This window comes from Euprymna scolopes, chromosome 15 (assembly GCF_053919585.1).
Source record: "Euprymna scolopes isolate OS-2025 chromosome 15, ASM5391958v1, whole genome shotgun sequence".
Classification (NCBI taxonomy): domain Eukaryota; kingdom Metazoa; phylum Mollusca; class Cephalopoda; order Sepiida; family Sepiolidae; genus Euprymna; species Euprymna scolopes.
In genome coordinates this window covers 11,697,731-11,720,072 of record NC_136496.1, presented here as the reverse complement: position 1 = coordinate 11,720,072, position 22,342 = coordinate 11,697,731, and the positions used below count along the sequence as shown (strand labels likewise).

The 22,342-nt window shown below is 35.9% G+C and overlaps 1 protein-coding gene across 2 annotated transcripts in view; it reads right to left on the bottom strand.

Moving 5' to 3' along the window:
* The window catches only part of LOC145293722 (protein FAM167B-like), a 42,751-nt gene extending 21,957 nt beyond the window's left edge, over positions 1 to 20,794 (bottom strand). The window contains exon 1 of one of the 2 annotated variants that reach the window (XM_080140167.1): positions 20,551 to 20,794. The gene's annotated coding sequence lies outside the window, so the exon portion shown is untranslated. The remainder of the gene's footprint in view (positions 1 to 20,550) is intronic. The other variant, XM_080140166.1, reaches the window with a different exon arrangement.
* Positions 20,795 to 22,342: the final 1,548 nt, after the last annotated feature.

Genomic DNA, 22,342 nt, shown 5'->3' with positions numbered 1-22,342 from the left:
TGTTTTCATCGTTCGTTTGCCTTACGTTAGTTTTTTTGTGTCCCCCCCCGCTTAAGTGTTAACGTTGTTGTTTTTATTCTTCGCTTATAACAAACAAATCTGGTCATTGACGTCGTCGTCGTAACGATCGACGACTTCCGGGCGGGCACCTGTCAATTTCGTTCTTACTTAAATAAATTCAAACATCTTTCACTAACTCATTGTGGATGGCCGATTTTATTTTCAAACTTCGCCTCGGGGCTTCGGGTTCGATCATACCCACCCCCGGGTTCTTTTTTTTATTTAACACCACACACACTTACAAACACCCGGGCAACGCCAGGTACCCCCGCTAGTTATAATGAAATAAAAATATACACTGCCCTATAATCAAATGCTAAAAATAAAGCTGAAAATTTCTTTGTCTATTGTTATATAAACGCCACTTTGTGTGTTGTGTGTGTGTGTGTGTGAGAGAGAGAGAGAGAGAGAGATAGAGATAGAGAGTTCCTCATAGGTGCCGAAACAATTGAGCCTATCGCTTACAAATTTCACATAAAGCTTATGTATATTTCTGGCAGTGTTCTTAGATATGGTTTGTACACCCGATAAATACCGAAAATAGAAAAAAAAAATCCGATCTTAAAAATAGCTTTTCCCTCTTATAGATAAAAAGAACTATTTTTACAGTAGAATATTTTACGTTACACCGACCAGGGAAGATAATAAAATTGCAGCAAATCATTTCTTCTTAAAAACAGATGTATTATAATCTGGATATATAGCTTAGTTGTAGAGCATTCGACTACAGATTGAATGATTTTCTGTTTAAGCTCGGGTGTGCCTCACCATTTTATTTTAATTTTTTCTCATTAATGAGTTCAATTCACGACAAAGAATACCATTTAAAATCGCCACAAATCATTACTTTGGTTGCATATTTTATAACTAAATATTAATCAGAAGCGGCTTTTTTCAGGGCATTCATTGTAAAGCCCAAATATCAGTTGAAAAATATATTAAACAAACACAGACGGAATGTGATGAACGACATTATTATTATTATTATTATTATTATTATTATTATTATTATTATTATTATTATTGTTATTATTATTATTATTATTATTATTATTATTATTATTATTATTATTATTATTTCGAATTAGTCCACCGGGCAAATTATTCCTCGTAATATATAATAATCAGTAGAGAATTGATTCTATAATAATATATACTCAATCTACATAAATTAAAATATCATGTTTAAGCGTATTGTACGACCAAGCAATACCGAACTTCCAGCTAGTAGATTTCAAAAACTCATTGAAAAGTACTTCCCTGTAATCAATTGCTTGCATAAAAAATTCAATAAAAATAAAAATAACCTAAAATTGCTGTAGAGTTGCTACAAAAATTAACACAGGATAATTAAAGCACATAATTATAAAACATAATTATAAAACATAATTATAAAATAATAAATGAGATAAGCAGAGGAAATACTACTACTACTACTACTACTACTACTACTAATAATAATAATAGTAATAATAATAATAATAATAATAATAATAATAATAATAATAATAATAATAATAATAATAATAATAATTTGAGACAGTATAGATATAAATCTGAACAATGCAAACAAAACAGAACATTTGAAACTAATGAAAGCCAATTCTACCAAAATGTTAACGGAGGAAAAACAAAAACAGAACAACCAAATCCGACAGAAACAAAACTCTACTGGAGTTAAATATGGGCAGAGCGACGAGATCAAAATACTAATGCCGAATGGCTGAAATACATGAAAGAATACAAATGGAAGAAGGAACAGTGAATGAAATCAGCAAGGAATCCCTAAAGAAAACCACAGGAAAAATGGAAAACTGGAGAGCACTAGGGCACGACGGGATACATGCATACTGGTTCAAAAAATTCACAACCTTACACGAAAGGCTAGCTCAAAACCTGGGAAGATGTATGCAGGAAGCAAGCATACCAGACTGGATGACAAAAGGTAGAACCACACTGCTACAGAAGGACACAGGAAAAGGAACTGTCCCTAGCAACTATAGGCCAATCACGTGCTTATCAACTATGTGGAAGATACTGACAGCACAACTGAGGGAACAAATCTACCACTCCCTGAATAATCGTGGACTCATCCCCGAGGAGCAGAAAGGATTCCAAAAAGGAAAAAGAGGAACACATGACCTGTTATATATAGATCAAAACATCCTAAAGGAGGTAAAAAGGAGGAGAAAGAATTTAGCCATGGCATGAATCGACTACAAAAAAGCGTACTACAGGATCCCCCAAGCATGGATAATAGAATGCCTAAAAATATATAAAATACCAAGCAGGATCACCAACGTAATATGCAATGAAAACATGGAGACTAGAATTGACAGCTGATGGACAACACATAACAGAAATTAAGATACAAATAGGCATCTTCTAAGGAGACTCGCTATCACCACTACTGTTCATCATAGCCATGATCCCCTTGAACAGTATTCTGAGAAAGTGCCAAGCCGGATACAAGTTCTCCAATACAGAGGAGAAAATGAACCACCTGATGGACATGGACGATCTGAAACTTTTTGCAAGGACCGAAAAGGAGCTAGAGACACTAATTAACACAACCAGGATCTTCAGCCAAGATTTCCAAATGGAATTTGGAATGGAAAAAAAAGTGCGCACAAATAGTTATAAGAAAGGGAACACTGGAAACGACAGAAGGCATGTAACTACCCAACTAAACAGAAATGAGGGCACTAGGGAAACAAGACGACTATAAATACTTGGAAATTCTGAAAGCGGACACCATCAGAGCAACAGAAATGAAAGAGAAAATTGGAAAGGAATGCCTCAGGAGAAGAAGAAAACTCCTGGAAACTAAATTATATAACAGAAACCTAATAAAAGGTATAAATACATGGGCAGTATCACTAGTAAGATACTATGGACCGTTTATAGGGTGGACAAAAGAAGAACTGAGACAACTCGACCAGAAAACCAAGAAATTCATGACCATGCATAACGCACTACACCCAAAGGACGATATTGGCAGACTCTACGTGAAAAGGAAAGACGGCGGGAGAGGACTGATCTCTATAGAAGACTGTGTGAAGGACACGACAAAAGAGCTAGAAAAATACATAATGCAAAACACTGAAAGGATAATTATGACAGTGAGAGACACTGAAAAAAAAAACAGAAAACAGAGAGACAAATGACAAAACTAGAAAAGAGAAATGGGAAAAGAAACGACTCCACGGAAGATTCATAAGAATGACAAAAGATGAGAATAACGAAAACACCTGGACATGGATGCGAAAAGGACATATAAACCGAGAAACAGAATCTCTAATAACTGGAGCACAAGATAACTAGATAAGAACCAACCATATAAAAGCAAAGATCGATAAAACACAAGAAAACAGCAAATGCAGACTCTGTGGACAAAGAGACGAAACGATAAACCATATAGTAAGTGAATGCAACAAATTTGCCCAAAAGGAATACAAAAACAGGCGTGACCAAGTGGGGAGGGTGGTACACTGGGAATTGTGTAAGCGACTGGATTTGGAGCGTACAGACAAATGGTACAAGCATAAACCCGCAACAGCACTCGAAAACGAGAACCACAAAATCCTATGGGACATGGACATACAGACGGACAAACCCATCCAAGCAAGAAGACCAGATGTCGTAATAATTAACAAGAAAGAAAAATCCTGTCAAATCGTAGACTTTGCAGTTCCAGCTGACCACAGCGTGAGTATGAAAGAAAAGGAGAAACGAAGCAAATACACAGAGCTAGCCAGAGAGTTAAAAGGGATTTGGATGATGAAGAAAATCAAAATAGTACCGATAATAGTAGGAGCACTAGGAACAATTCCGAAAAACTTCGAAAAAAGAATGTCAGCAATTGGAATCGGAGGAATAACTGCAAAAGTACAACGACTAACGATAATGAAAACGACTGAAATATTAAGGAAAACCCTTGAATGCGGAGAATAATACAAGAAGACAATATAACGAATAAGCGTTACAGGGAATGAAGAACACCGAAACTGCATATTTACAAGTTCTACACCCCATCATGAATCCCCCCATTATTTCATCACCGTCCCCCCCAAAAAAAAATGATACCAAAGGGCCGAGAAGGTCAATAAGGACTGAAAGACCGAGGAGCGAGCGCCAACCAGACCTTGGCTGGACAAGCGCAAAGAGAACTGGGACCTTGGGAGGCTGAGTGCCACTCAAATTCCAGTATAAACCAATGGCCACTACCAGCGAGAAATCAATGGTAAGTGGCTGTTGCGATGATGCAAATTCATTTGCAAATGCTATCGAAGGAGGTGGAGAGAGCTGGACGTCTGGGGAGACTTGTTGTCACTCAGCTTCCAGAGAACACCACTGGTTTCCAATCAGATCGCTTGTTGACTTGTGTGAAAGCTCCATGTGAGCCAATAATAATAAAACAAAGAATAAGAAAAATATGACAACCGGAAATAGTAATAACCTAAATCCTAATAGCAAACACCGAAATAGAAAAAAGTCGTAATTGTAGAACTTGTGTAATCTGCCTACTAATAAATAAATGTTTTACTAAAAGCACTGTTTATCAAGTCACAGTATTTGCCAACAAATCCCAAAGTAGGCACGAGGTGCCTTCAATAGGTTGCAGACTTTTTCGTATGGTCACTTTTATTTAGAATATACACATGACACTCTAGTCCCCTTCGAAGTAATCTCCTCCAGCTGCAATGCCTTGTATTGCTCCAACAATGTCTGGAAGGCCCCAAATCATCGTGTGTGAGCGTGTCACAATTACTTTCATCTCCTCAATTGCCTCATAACAACAGCCTCTAAGTTTTTCCTTGAGCTTAGAGAATAACCAAAAAGTCACAGAGAACAAAGTCTGATCTATAAGGAAGATGTGAGGCCCATCTTGGTCAAATAGTCTGTGACAAGGATGGAGATGTGGATTGGTGCATTGTCTTGGTGAAAATACCACTGCGACGATTTGAAGAATGCTGGCATTTTCCGACAAAATCTCTTCCTGAACTCCCTTAAAACCTCAACGTATTATTCCTTGTTGACTGGCTTTTCAGTGTAAACCTAGTGCATGTAAATCATGTCTGAGCCGTAACCCCCCCCCAAACCCGGATCATCATAGATTTCTGGGTGGATTTGCTCTTTCTGGCCTTCTTAGGTCATGGAGAACTTAGATGCTTCCATTATGGACTCAGTCTCATGGTCTCTGCGAGCTTCCATCGCAGGTCACTAAACCATCAAGAACTGCAGGATCTGAATTAATCAGCTCGACCATCTCCCTATTGTCATGACAGCGTATTTCTTTCTGATCTTCTTTGAGCACTATTGGGACAAACTTCGCACAAGCGTTCCTTATCCTTAGTTCCTCGTGAATAATTGTGTGTGCAGATCCTACACTAACATCAACCTGTGCACTCATTGTCTCTATAGACACACGACGGTCTTTATCCATGAAATTCTTTATTTAGCCAATCAACTCTCGTGTTCTGACTTCCTTACTCCTTCCATACTTCTCAGAATTCCTCAAACACTCTCTGCCTTCCTTGAATCTCTTATGCCACTCAAAAACTGATGCTTGATTCATGCAATATGGTGCAAAAGCAGTCTGAATCATCCCATACGTTTCTGTGGTATTGTTTTCAAATTTAAAACAAAATTTTATTGCATATCGTTCTTCTTCTGTGTCCTCACATCTAGATTGCATTTTTGAAATTCAATAGCTGTGACAATCAGGCTTTAGTAGGGTGTATTCCAATCCATGCTGTAGCTGTTCATTTGAACCGGAAATCATAAAAAATGGTCAGTCATCCCATAAGATGTATACCAATAATATACTGAATTTTCAAGAGCTTACGACAATTTTAAATGCCCGTACAAAAATGTCTGGAAACTTATTGAAGACATTTAGTATGATCTCTCTAGATATTAAAACTAGATATTACTATCATCAAATCATATTTAAAAAATAAAATGAAAATTCATAAACGTAGAATAAAAACAGCATTAGTTCTAAGAAAGCAGACGCTGCCCATATTCAATGGAAAATAGTAAGACAAGCCAGTACATGTAAAAAAATAGACGACCCGTATAGATAATATCTGAATAAAAAAATTTGAAATGAAACTTTACAGACTCCTAAAATATATTGAACGGTTAGAAGTAAAATAGCAAAAAATGGTTGAATTTTGACCTCTCAGCTTTGATTTGATTTGTCTACTTCTAATTTATTTAATCGGATTTCACAATGTCCGATGAAAACACTACGATTCGCAAAGTCGTAAAATTTGATTTTCTTTAATATAAAAAGATATTTAATCAGTTTATGTAATTTTTACACCATCTTTGTTCTGTAAAGAATACATCATATAGACTTTTCTTTGTTTTCTTTACGTTTAATTGCCGCCACGAGCGCTAATTTGAATAAACGCTGAAACTGAAATCAGGAATTTGTGTTTAACTATTACGGATTAGATAAACTATAAATACGAAATATTTGAACTTTGGTTGTTTTAATACTACGCGCTCTTAAACACTAGCGTATTAGAGAATCCTGTCCACACAAATGTGGTTGCTTTCTTCAATCTTGACAGACTATGGATACCCACTGTAAGGGTGCCTGCGCGTGGAATTTTTGTGGAAAGAGTTGCGAAATCTGCAACCATATCTCTCCTGAGTCGGTGTTGTAAAATACCAGTGGCAAGTGGACGTTCAGAACGACTGGAAACAATGCAGAGATAAGCGGAGAACACATACACGGTTGAACGATAAAATTGTCGCCCTAGAAAAGAAGACATGATTCCATTTCCTTTTGATAAAAACAAGTTTTCTTCTTTTTTTTTTGTTGCAAGCCATCTACTAGTTGGCCAGTTGTCTACAAATCCCAATAACGTTAGGAGCCTTCTATCATGTCTAAAAGTCAAACAGTATTCAACGAGCGAGATCATGTATAAAAGAGACACAATGTTTAATGAGTGAGATTGACGATGCGTCGCTGTACAACTCATGCTCTCTACGGATCCACATTATGACAATAGGACTATTGCCAGCACCCTCAAAATGCAAATCCTGACGATTCAAGGCTTGAGGGCACAGTTCAATGAAGATTCCGTCCACGGTTATGGGGTTTTGCATGGTTTCAAGTGAGGGCCACATCATGCCACCTCACACCTTCTAAGTCGGCTTGAAAGTCAACACCAAAGTGTACCTGGATGTACTGAAGAGTGTGGTGATCCCCTGGTGCTATCAGGTGACCGCTTGCAGACCCTGGGTGTGGCAGCAAGACTCAGCGACGGTCCACAACAAGGGTCAAATTAAAAAAACTGACCTGAACGTGTTTTATAGTGTTTTAATAATTAGTTTTTTTTTTTTTTTTTTTTTTTTTTTTAGAGAAACTGGTTCTCAAAGACCCCATTCTTTTAATCATTTTCTAAAAAAAATTAAAATGAATACCCCCCCCGAAAAACACCACATTATTTTCACACATTTTCCTTTAAAAAAAATTCCTTAATATTTTTACGTTTTTTATTAGAGCTTCATAGACCAGATTAAAGACTTTGGCTGGCCGGATCCGCTCCACGGGCCCTAGTTTGGAGACTCCTGATCTAGAAGGAAAATTCCAATATAGCACCTTTTTTCTATCACTGGACCCATAGTTACCGATAATCAAAGAATGGTCGTCATATCATAGAAGCGTTGATTACTATTGATCTGTTAATCTGCTGGTACTTTTGAATAATTGATCTTTATGTAGATGACAACTATATGTGCATCTCGCTGCATACCTTTTTAAAGATATTTTAACTATAGCTAATGTGCTAGCTTGCAATTTGATATCAATATTACGCGCTGGCTTGGTCAATCACCAACGAAGTGTATGTGCCATGTCAGCGGCATTAACCCTGGGCGGGTTCAACTGGTTCTCCCCAAAGGAGGAAGTGCTTAAGGAATATCAAATTCACGAGTGGTCCTTGACTCATGTATATACCGATTAAGGAAGGTTATAATGACTGCCCAAGATCAAGACTTGACGATCCATGCTTTTAAAAAGATGAGTGGTCTCAGCAATGGCAACAAATGCAGCTTCTGCCACACAGAAGTCGAGAGAGAGAGAGAGAGAGAGAGAGAGAGAGAGAGAGAGAGAGAGAGAGAGAGAGAATCACCGGACATCTAATTGTACCTATTTACTATGCCTCCCCACGGGACAGAGTTAGACACCAGGGTCGTTTAATTGTAAAGCTCTGCCAAGGGACAGATAATATATGATGCGACACGATGGAGTGCGCAAATATCTCCACTGGACGATCTGCAAAATGTTGAATATAAAATGCAGTAGCAAGTCATGGGAACATGTTTACCGGAAAGAACAGTTGGAAATAAGTCATGCACCATCCACTATGACTATGCAATCTCTACAGTTACGTATATAAAAAAAAACTTGATATGGGACAAGAAGGAGAAAGAAGCAACCTTAGTAGAAGTTACTATCCCTATGATGTTGGGTTAAACAAAGTCGAGTAGGAAAAGATAATAAAATACTAAGGTTTTATGTATGTCATTAAAAGAAACTGGAATCTTAGGACGATCTCTATCATTCCAGTAATTATGAGAGCAACCGGACTCATGAAAAACAATTTAAAAAACCACCTAGAAAATATACCCGATGGACCAAGTGCAAGGCAGATTCAAACAATTGCACTTAAAGAGACGGCCAGAATTGAAAAAAAAAAAGATCTCTCGGTTGGAATACCTCAGTTTAGGGGGTGAATGTTTGGCATACGGTAGGATGCTTCATCCTCAGCTTGAAGAAACTGATAAGAAAATTGAAAAATGGGGGGGGGGATAATACCGGTAATACCGCATTGAATGGTCGCTGTCTAAATGAAACAGCTGCTTGACATACTTTGCTCAGTTTTAAAAAAAATGTTTCAGCAAAAGAAAATTGATTTTGATATAACCGACAAAAAATGTCTCAATCGATTTTATTTACGCTGAGAAAGTTTATACGATTCTTTTTTATTGATCGTACCGTTTAATAACTTTTTTCTTTTAATTTTGTACAGAGTGGTTCGTCACATATTTGAACAAAAAAATCTCGCTTATAACGGTTATGGACTAGTCGTTTTTAAGCTGCCCAGAGAAGAATGTCAGTCTGAACCGTAATCTGTTCGGGCCATCTCTTTAGTAGTTGCCTCTTTCATCGCCTCTTTCTTCCCCTTTTTTAATGGAAATTACCTCAATTATCAAATGGCGTGAAGCCATTTGATAAAATGAGTTAACAAGAATAAAAAAATAATTACTGCAAAAACAAGAAATGCCTATATGCTTCAGTAAAAAAAAACTAGACAAACAATATAGTCACAAGTAGGAGGAAAACAGTCAGCAGGAAGAGAATTCTACAAGCAACAGTTCTTAGAAAGAAGCTTTGGTAATAAGAATCTATCTTACAATGGGGTATAAAATATGAATTGATGAAGACCACTAGACCAATGAGTCAAACGATCTGGGATAAACGAACCAGGTAATAGATGAGGCAATTCTGAACTACGCTTATGATAATAATATAAAAAAAGATTGAGACTAGCAACATCATGTTTGTGTGTGAGAGAGAAAAGGTGGGGAGTCCAATCAAATTACAGATGCGTTTCTACATCTTATAAAAAAACTTTCAAATGGGACACAGATTCACCAGTCCTAATATGACAACAAATATCCATATATGGTTTGATAGTAGATCGGCAGGGATAGAGAATAGCCGCGGATGCGAGAAAGTGTTTACAGCGATAGACAGAAAGCGCGATGGATCTAAGATATGGACTCGAAGAAAGATTTGATGAGAAAGAAAGACCAAGTCAAAGATGATTTCTCTTTAAGAACAGAGCAACCCATGAGAATCTCAGGAAGAAAAGGGACACGTTTACGATTGAAAGTCCTGAAAGGATTAAACGAAACAAGCCATACCATACCCCAACCAACAACTGAGCTGAGGTCAACTTCTAGATTAACTGCATATTTCAATGGATTCGAAGGAGATGCAACGGAACCCGTATCATCGTGCACTTTCATGTGATTGTTGAGACCTACCTTGGACCCGGTTCCACACTTGACAGATCTAAAAATCTCCATGATTGGGCGGCAAGGTTTGGCGTTTCCAAACATGCTTTCTTGAGCTTCGTTCGGTCTATCTTGGCTGCTTCAAAGTGTCTTACGCCCCTGTATACCAGTGCCCTCCACTGCTTGCGATTAAACGCCAGGGATTCCCAACTGTCAACAGGAACATGAAAGCTCACCAGACTCTCCTTGATGCTACCACGAAAACGTTTTTTTGAGGGCTTGTGCTGGAGTCTTTTGCCAAGAAGGACTACACCATAAAACACACACACACACACACACACACACACACACACACACACACACACACACACACACACACACACACACACACACACACACATATATATATGTATATTTATATATATATGAGGGATGGGGCAATTCCTATATTTTTATCGATTCCGATACAATTACCGATTCTGATACAATTACCGATTCCGATACAATTACCGATGCCGACCCCGATTCTGTATAAATCTCTACATGTTTAACTATAAAGTTGTTATTTTTCAGGATTATCGTAAAAACAAATGTTAAATATGCAGATATTTTCTTAAGCGTAAAGATACATTTGTGAGAGATGATCTATCGATTTTAGTTTTAGATTAAAGTTTAAAATCAATAGATATTCACTATTTTAATATTACTAATAGCGGTAGAATATTTTTCTTTAAAAAAAATCAAATAAAAAAACCAATTAAAAGAATCGTTGTTGACATCGGAAAATAAGCACACATTTTTCCGATTCCGATTCCCTCAAAATTTCCGATTTTTTCGATTCACGATTCCGATTAATCGATCCAACACTTATATATATATATATACTTATATATACATATATACATATATATACATCTATATACATACATATATACACATATATACATATATATACATGTATATATATATGCATATATATACATGTATACATATGTACATATATATATATATATATATATATATATATATATATATATATGTATATATGTATATATGTATGTATATATGTATGTATATATGTATATATATGTATATATATGTATGTATATGTATATATATTTATATATATGCATATATATGTGTATATATGCGTATATATATGTATATATATATGTACATATATGTCTATATATGTATATATATGTATATATGTACATATTTATGTATATATATGCATATATATATATGTATATATATACATAATATAAGGCTGGACGTCTGTGTGCGTGTCTGGTCAAGATTAGGCTCCTATATGGTTGACTATTATAGAAAACTGATAATATATACATATAATGATAGAATATGTATCGAGACACTTAGATTCCGATCCGTCAAAGAAAAGACGGAGGCTGGGCCCATAACCTGTTAAGTTTTGAGACATTGTGTTGAACAAAGATGGCGGCGTAGTTCAGATAAGTAACCAAGATAGCGACCAAGAATCAAATGCGGATTGTGGCAGGTCAAATTTCTGGGATATCTAAGGATTCGAAAATTACACAAAGTCATACAATCTACAACAAAGAATCCAAACGACCCCGAATTTCTCGAAAAAAAAAACGCGACTGTTTTTGCAGAACTGATTCAATGTTAGACGATTGAAGTTTGTCTCTGATTATAAGAGACGTATTGGATGATGGGAGGAAAGTATTGAACATATTACAAGAACATTATTTATCAAAAGGGAAACCGAAAATAATATCCCTATATACAGAATTAACCTCTTTGAAACGTAACGAGGATGAAACGATTACCGACTACGTCATAAGGGCAGAAACAACCGCCAATGCCTTAAAACTCTCAGGTGAAATAATAAGCGATAGCTTGTTGATACCAATGACCCTCAAGGGACTTACAGCCGATTTTAAACCATTTACAACTGTTATAACTCAGAAAGACAAACCCATAAATTTCAGCGAATTTAAAGTAGCATTGCGCAGTTACGAAGAGACTAATCATATGCTCGTGGACAATAATAACTCCAGCAATATTATGAAGTTCAAAAATGCTTCTCGAAAGCAGACACAACCAAATTACGCACCTCACCGCAACGTATTCTCCAAAAGTAATTTTCCCAAGAAAAAGAATAAAATTATCTGCTATAATTGTAGACGACCCAACCACAAAAGTTTCCAATGTCGATATAAACGCTCTAAAATGGACTCCGTAAAAAACGTTGAGAACTTTGAGGAAGAACATACATTTCTATTCACATGTAACTTTGACAAACTGATCACATATAATGATAGAAGATGTATCGAGACACAGGAATGGGTATGTTTGATCGGGCATAATGATGATTTATTAAAATTGTGGGGTCTGCGTACGTGCCTGGTTCACAAAGTATGGAAATAAAAAATAAAAACATAAAAAAACGTTTAAAAGTGTTTTTAATATAGATGTACATAAGAATACTTTGATAAGTATGTTTTAACTTAAATAGAGATGATATAATAAAATTGTGGCGTCTGCGTTCGCGTCTGGCCTCCATAGAAGCGAAATAGGCACAAACTTTGATAAAAACTTTTCATATCTATCTGCATAAGTATACTTTGATAATTATGTTTCAGTTTGAAGAAATACGGTATAATACTATTATGGAGTGTTCGTTCGCACCTGAACTCCATAGAATGGAAATATATCACAAAGTTTAACAAGGTTTTTATAATATAGATCCAAAGAATATTGTGATAAGTGTTTCAGTGTGAACAGGTATGGTATAATAAATTATTGGGTTTATCTATTTTATTTTTACTTTCATCATATTTGGCTTTGGTTTTGATACCCCCCAAATTCGAATCTATCTCTTTACAAGCCTTCCTTTTCATAACCTATCACACTTTCATAAATTAGATTCCATTTTCTGTAGGCTGTTTTTGAACCCAGTCAACGACGGGTACTTTTTTATTTTTTATTTTTATTTTATTACATTTTCACCCCAAACAAGGCACATTAACACTGTGGTGTAGAGGGTTACTATCAGGGGCAGCAGCTACTGGGGCACTATGTTGGGATTTGGGCAGTTACACTTGAACGTCTGCATGTTAGTACAGTTGAGGAAGCAGGAACCTGGAATAGAATTCCAAAGTCTAGCGGTTCTGGGGAAGAAACTACTGGAGGAGGAAGATCTTTTACATCTAGAGATCTCTGCTGTGTGGGGGTGGGATTTAGCTGCTTGTCGGGTTTGTCGAGGGTGTTCACGTCGTGGGGGCACAAGTGTCTGCAGTTCGTCAGAGCATTCACCATTATAATACTTGTAGAACAGGCAGAGGGATGCAACGTTTCGTCGATGGAACAGAGGCTAAAGCTTAGATGCCAGTTCGGGGCCTATCAGATTGGCGACTCTCTTTTGAACCTTGTCTAGGAGCGAGAGACTAGCAGCAGATGCACCAGCCCAAATGTGACAGCAATACTCCATACATGGGCGAATGGTGGCCTTATAGAGGTACAGGATACTTTCAGGTGTAAGTAGTTTTCATATATATATATATATATATATATATATATATATATATATATATATATATATATATATATATATATATAGGACTTTAATATTTGCAGCCGAAGTAAATCTGAATTGCGCTAATATACACACACACACATGACTTGAATATTAAAATAACTATGGTAACAATTACGTTTCAAGAGGCAGTTTTAAAGGCAGTATCAGAGATATTGGAATTCAACACACACACCACACACACACACACACACACACACACACACACACACACACACACAAAGTTTGAAAACTTATTTAAGGCTCTTCGTATACTTCGGATATATATTCTATGTTTTCAGCTGGAGATATTTTATATTTAACGTTTAGTGTCTAACGTTTTAAAATCTTAACTTTCAATTCCCTCCATATTTGTTTTTTGTTTAATGTATCTTTAAAATCTACTTTAAATGGGCCTTGCCCTCCACCGCAGTCGCCGCACTTTCCCTTGTAATAAAACTTTCCCTTTCCTCGACGAATGCCGCCAACCTATAAAAATAAAACAAAACAACAACAAAAAAAGCAATCAATTCTAAAATAGATTGACTTTTAACCTTTTAGCTAAAACGGCCCTTTATTAAATCGGACCACATGACCTACATTTTTTTTTAACGAAAGTTGTACATTTCCTTCTTTTTCTTTTAATATGAACACTTAAATGAAAAGACAGATTTTTCGCTTGACGAGATAATAACTACTAAATAACAACAGATCGAAACATGCCTGTCACTCGTCTATCTATCTATCTATCTATCTATCTATCTATCTATCTATCTATCTATCTATCTATCTATCTACTCGACTCTACGATTATATAAAAGGAACTGTCTGCTTGTGTGTACATCAGTTCGTTCCTTATGAACTCCGAAACGGCTGGGCTGATTTTCATAAAATTTCACACCAATGTATTTTATGTATCTGGCAGTGTTTTCATGTAGGTTATTTTTTTTTTATCGGAATAATTTGATAAGTATCGAAAATCGACATTCGAAAAAATTCTAGTAAAGAAGTTACAGTTCGATATTGATAAAAGTTAACACGTTTATACAGCCTAAGTATACGTACATTTGAGGAGTTTTTCAACGTACAAGAAGATCGGCCCAGCATATAAAATCAACAGTAAGTTCTTTGATAAGATAGAGGGCGTTCGAAATGTATGTTTCTGTTTAGAGCACAATCGAACCATGATACTTGTCTTTTGTATCTTAAATTTTAATTCCAGCCTTTATATAAAAATTATTTCATAAAATCAACAGTAGATTCTAAGCAGTGCAATATAAACTACAATGTACCCTGGGCAAAGTCACTGTACAGAGGCATGTGAAGATTCCTCTTGGCGCATTACGATGGGTCCCCGACTAGAGCAGACAATCACTCGATTAGATTATCGAATGGGCGATTTTACCGATTTCGGTGGTAATAAAAAATATTGGAAGTGGAACATTCGTTGATCGCCATTCAAGCTCGAACAACGTCGAGTCTTCCTGCTAGTATGTATGTATATATATATATATATATATATATATATATATATATATATATATATATTATTTATTTATATTATTATTATTATTATTATAAATCTCTAAAAATTTAACTATGAAGTAGTTTTTTTCCCAGTCATAGCAATCACAAACATGTAAAATGTACAGATATTTTCATTAAGCGTAAAAATAAACTTGTAAGGGATGCTATAATTACGTGTGTGTTATCTGTGTGTTTAACGGTGTATTTTACGGACTATTGTCCTCATATCCTAAATGTCTTAACGACCCGTGACCCGTCTAGTGGTTTATGTTTGTGTGTGTGTATATGTGTGTCTGTGTGTGTGTTATATAATTCACAGTACATTTATAATAACATACCTATTGCTGGGTGTCCTTCTGTCTTTTGGCCACTGCCTGGGGGATTCGCAAACATCTTGGGGAACTGGGTGCTGCTACTATAACAAATCGCACGCAAGACAGACACAAGACGATGTATGTTTTTATATATATCGGTTTGAAAAAAAGTTGTAGTAGGCAGGCGGGCACGAACCCGTGACACGGAGGCAAAAAAGAATATGGAGGTGTGTGTAAGGGTGTTCGTTTTGCAAAAAAAAAAAAAAAAAAAGGAAAATTGCTAGCGACAAAAAAAAAAAAAAATAAATGGTTCGATCCCGTACCGCGAAGGAGGAAAAGAAAGTGAAAAAAAAAAAAAAAAAAATTACGCATTAGCTGTTGCGCCCATCGCCAAACCGGAAATGACGTAGGTTTAAATTAAGGCTATTCAATCGCAAAGAGGGGATGACTTTCGAAAATATCGTCGAAAAAACCAACCTCTTCATGAAGAAAAGTACCCAGTTGAGGGCGAAGAAATTAATATTTTTGGGCAAGTTTTCGATATTTGTCGTCTGAAGGGTCGTGAAAATCCGTCGCCCCTGTCGAAAGTTTTTGCAAGACATACATACATACATACATACATACATACATACATACATACATACGCACATACATTTAAACAGACATTATTATAGAAGATGACCTTCCATTTCTTCTAACAAATAATTTTACCAAGAATTCTACATAAGTTTTGGTTTCGATTATAACTGATGGCACTGAAGTCATCCATGAATAATTTTATCAAGAATTCTTCATAATTTTTAATTTCGGTTTAAGCTGATGCACTCAAGTCATATTGGTATATTTTGAAACCACAACTTTATAATATATAAGGATCGATAAAAAAATTGACTTAATAATAATAATATATACGAAATCTGCATTAATTAAAATATCATATTTAAGCGTATTTTACAACCGAGAATGCCAACATCAATAGATTACATATGAAAGAGTCTGTTGTGGAATTTCCACAGGTCCCGCTAGTAAATGACAAATCTATTGTTACATATTTAGAGATTTATAGAGAATCGGAATCGGTAATTGTATCGCAATCGGGAATTTAGTACGTATTGTTCGGATGTTTATCTAATTATGGACGTTAACTGGTTTAAATTTGTGCGATAAACAGTTGATGGTTGCAATACTTAAATATTTTTTTTATCAAGGTGTCCCTATTTACAATGCCTCCCCACGGCACAGAGTTAGACACCAGGGTCGTTTTTTTAACATGTAGAAAAGGTACAAAAATAAAAAAAATTGTCTCAGTCGTGAAGAACTGCTCCTCCTCCGAAAGAGAACAAGAAATGGAAATGCAGCATCTGAAGAACAGATACTACACTTTGAGGTATTTATTTGCTCTCCCACTGAGCAAATTAGGCACAAGGCCGATTTTTAAAGTGAGGAGTGAAGGGGAAATGGGGACCAACTCCCCGGGGAGTAGGGGAGCTGGATAGTGACAATTGGTATGAAGGGTTGCCCCATCATTGACCAAGGTCTTATATGTGGGGTCGCCCCCACATATGGTCTTTGCTTGCAGTATCTGCCGGAACAGATGGTATTTATTTGCTCCCCCTCCGAGCAAATTAGGCACAAGGCCGATTTTTAATGTGAGGAGTGAAGGGGAAATGGGGACTAACTCCCCGGGGAGTAGGGGAGCTGGATAGTGACAATTGGTATGAAGGGTTGTCCCTACATTGACCAAGGTCTTATCTGTGGAGTCGCCCCCACATATGGTCTTTGTTTGCAGTATCTGCCGGAACAGATACTACACTTTGACAGGTGTCGTTAAATTATAATTTTTGAAATGGCTGGGATAACCTTTCTTTATTTATTTTCATGGCAGGTGCTTTACTCGGTTTCAGCTTATGTAAACCTCTTCTACAAAACATTCGCAACAAATACTAGTCTAGCAACAACGACTGTCTATAATTCCCCTTACTCTGTATCGTATCAGGTAGAGTGAGTGAAATTATTGAAAGCTAGACGAGTATTTGTTGCGAATGTCTTACGGAGGAGGTCATAGATCGAAGCTAAGAGGTTAAGCTATGTTTACATCTGTATTATCAATATCTACCTAGTGTTGCCAGGGTGATTAAATATTGACGCTTATACAACTTAGAAAAGATAATTAAAAATAAAGTCATACGGTTTTAAAAATTATGTACGACAAATTAAGAAACGATAAATGTACGACAAAGCACGGTAACTGCTCCTGCTGACTCTGTTCTTATGATGTATAGGCGTGACAAATTTAAGTACAACAAACTTAAGCACGCCAAATGTAGGCACTACGAATTTAGGTACGCAAAATTTAAGCTAGACAAATTTAAGCACAGCAAATTTAAGTATGACAAATGTAAGCACGTCAAAGCACGTCAAATTTAGGCACATCAAATTTAGGAACGACAAATTCAGGCACGTCAAATTTAAGCACGGCAAATTTAGGCATGACACATTTAACCACGACAAATTTAAGCAATAAAAATTTAAGCACAACAAATTTAAGCATGACAAATTTAAGCAAGAGAAATTTAGGCACAACAAATTTAAACACGACGAGTTTACGCATGTTGCATTCAAATACGACAGATATAAGCAGGTCACATTTAGGCACAAAAATTCTGGCATAACAAACTTAGGCACGTCAAATTTAGGCATGATAAATTTAGGTGCGAAAAGTTAGGAACGACAAATTTAAGCTAGACAAATTTAAGCTAGACAAATTTAGACACTACAAATTTATACACGACAAATTCAGGCACGTCATCTTTTAAGATGACAAATTTTGGCACATCCAATTTAAACACGAAAAATTTAAGCAGATCACATTTACGCACAACAAATTTTGGCATGACAAAAGCACGCCATATTTAGGCGCTACAAATTTACGAACGACAAATTTAAGCAAGACAAACTTAAATAACGACAAATGTAGGCAAAACAAATTAAAACACGAAAAATTTAGACACGATAAATTAAGGCACATGAAATTTAAACTCGACCAATATAAGCACGATATATTTAGGTACGAAAATTGCTTCTGCTGCATTTTTTTTCGCTATAAGTCTGTGTAAAAAATGAACAATGTTTTCATACTCGAGGGGAGGGGATTTTTTGAAAACAAATACAGTCAAACATAAAACGAAAATGTTCCTTTAAAACATATTTATTTACTTTTTTATTTTCACGGTTTTTTCCAGGCTGGATACATATTGTCTCTCTCTCTCTCTCTCTCTCTCCCTCTCTCTCTGTCTCTCTCTGTGTGTGTCTCTCTCTCTCTCTCTCACACACACACACACACATATATGTATGCATATATATATGTATATATGGATCGTTCTAAAAGGAAATCCTATTTTTTAACTCAAGAAGTTGAAGAGCTACTATAACAGGAGTGATATCATTAAAACGAGCGACCTTTTATGACTTGAGATTCATTTTTCTACGCCATTCTCAATGCACTTTTGCCAGGAATTTAATTACGCATATCTGCTTCTGAAGCACGTCCATGACAAGAGTTGCTGTTTTAGATTCTCAAGTCTTCATTCATCGTGCCAATGAAATTTGCAATTCCTTAAAATCCATTCAGACGGAACAAAAATATGAGGTATAACTTTTGGGACATCCCTCATATATATATATATATATATATATATATATATATATATATATATATATATATATATATATATATATATATATATATATATATATATAGAGAGAGAGAGAGAGAGAGAGAGATTATAACAAAAAACAATGCTATACATATATATATATATAACTACTTAATTTACTCACATAAAATTAATATAGGAAAGTATAGATTTATGCGTAAACTTTAAGTATTTACTTCAAAAGTGCTCAATACGTAGGTAGAGCTAGTTAGTAATTTATAAAATATATATGGCGATTAAGCTACACTGAATATTCCGCGTTTCATTCACTCTAGGACTCTTCAGGCTCATGCGCGAATTCTGTGGTTGTTTATCGTTTTTATATGCTCCTCTTCTATTGAGATTTTAGTTAGCCAATCAGCTTTCTAGTATCCACCGCGCCCTTCCTATCAGCCAATGAGCATGCATTTATCGGACATTAATTAAAACATGGACCCATAGCTATTACGTTACGCATGCATATTTAAAATGCCCTCGTCTGTCATTTCGATGTAAAATTCAATTATTTTAATTTTTACACTTTTCACCGATTTTCGCCGGTTTTAACCCAAATATAAAGTGTCGCATGAGTTCGATTACCCTATATATTATGTTTCATGCCTGGAGACGAAAAACTGACAGAGGAGTTTGGTAGGCAATTTTTTTAAAAACAAATATATATGCGCATACATACATATATATAGAAAGAGGTTTATGTTTACTATAACTCTTTTACGCAAATAGTAAGCAAGTATAAATCATGTAGAATATCTGTATGAATATAATTACACGTAATAGTTAACCAAAGATGATCATCCCATAAGAAAACCGAAAAAACAAAAACAAAACAAACAAAAATAAATGAAAAAAAAAAAACAAACCAAAAAAAACTAACAGGAAATTAATTAATGTTTAAAAGAATATACAAATTAACCAGATATTTTGCAGAGGAATACAATTCCACGACCCATATATAACAAAGTTGTATTTTCCTTTTAAATAAATAGAAAGAAAGGTTTTAATATTAATATTAACACACACACACACACACACACACACACACACACACACACACACACACACACACACACACACACACACAAAACAAACAAACAAAATTATAGGATGCGCATGTGTTTAAGAATATTTTATATCGTAAATGTGTATTTTTGTTTAGTTTACATATATCGTGTATGTATGTGAGAGCAAGTAAGTGAGTGCGTGTGTGTTCGCGTGCGCGCTTGTGTGTGTGTGTGTGTGTGTGTGCGCGTGTGTGCGTGTGTGTGTGTGTCCGCGTGCACCTTATCTAAAGTTTTCAGATATTCCAATAAAAAAAATTCTTAAAACTTACTCTCTGTTAAATCACCGGATTCCAGCAGTAAGAAAGTGGCATGATCCAGCTTTTTGAGTAGTTTTTGCTTTCTTTAGCGTCCCTAAATAAAAAAAAAAAACAGATATACATACATATACATATATACATATACATATATATATATACATATATATACATATACCACGCTACCGATGAACGCAATCGGCCTCAACGGGACAAGCTGTTCATCACGTCATCATCAGCAACACGAACAACAACAACAACAACAACAACAGCACCCAACCCCGCCCAGGTCCCCCTTTACTAACCTCAACGACAGCTACAACCACGACGACTAATTTTGTCTTTCATTTTATAATTGTCACAATTTTTACCCTTCTTCCCACAAAAGATTGAATGTGACACAAAGTTGATTTTTTTTTTAACGTGGGAAGGGGTACCAGATCCCCGTTCGGGTTGGTTAATAAAATACATTAAATCAGGCTTGCCAGCATTCCCCGGTAGGGTCGCTTCAGGCAACCGACGACGAACCAATACTCTATCTCGAAGAGGAGGTAATTCCTGGGAAGAAAGCCATGTGACTCTGTTTTTAGCCTCACGGTTCCTGTTATTCCATTAATATTTAGCTTTTTATTTTCGGTTGTTTGCGGCGCCCCTACCGGGGAATGCCGACAATTCTCGATCACAGCACATTCTGCACCTATCCAGAGTGTGCCTGATTTTTGAAAACAGATTCCTCACATTAAACCGATTCCATGCCTAACTTCTTTTTAAAACTTTTCTATAGTGGCGTAAGAGAAGGTAGATGAATATTCTTTGCTATCATTAGTATGCGTTGCCCGGGAGTGTTTTTCTTCTTCTTTTTTTTTTTAATTTTTATATACACCCCTCACACACACTCGTCTTAGAAAATATTTGAATATTTACACTAAAGAAATAAATGTGATAAAAAAAACTTTTACAATAAAATCGGTAAAACGTTTTGAAAAACGTTAAAATATAAATACCATAAATACATTCGCTTGTATTTTTCTGAATTTTTGGGATGAAGATTGAAAAAATATATTTGTTGGATTATTCAGACTATTTGTCCCATCTTGCGTGTTATTTTCACAACGTTTCGATCGATGTATTCTCCGACATTCTTCAGATAGGCATCAAACTCAGGAATCTGCACGAGATTTTCAACGGAACCCTTTATTGAATCCACTGCGGCCTAGTAATTAAGGTACTATTCAGTTGCAAGTTACACTCTTCTGAGGGTTGAAGGTTCAATCCTCAGTGTGGGCGACACTCAAAATACAGCTGCAAACTATTTAGGATTTTTACTCGAAATTCCGCGCCGATTCCGGAGTTCGATAGAAGGATTCCCGAATTCGACAAGTACACACGAAGAAGGTCGGAGGTTACATCAGCCACAACGTTGTGAAAATAACACCCAAGATGATAACACTAACCAAATAATACGAATTGCATTTTAATTATATTTAACTCTGTTTTTTTTGTTTGTTTTATTTTTCAAATTGGGATTAAATTATTTTTTAAGCCAAATCTAATATCGTTTGGCCATTAAATAATCCAATCGAATCGCTGTAAGACTGGATTTTCTTGTCTAGAGAGATAGACAGATCGAAGTTAAACAAAATTTGTTTACAATATCAGCATATAGGTCCAGGGAGGGAGGGAGGGAGGGAGAGAGAGAGAGAGAGAGAGAGAGAGAGAGAGAGAGAGAGAGAGAGATGTTCATGACGAATGGAAGAAAGGGTGACAACTGGCAGTCGATCTGGTGTGCCTGAGAAAGAGGAAGTAG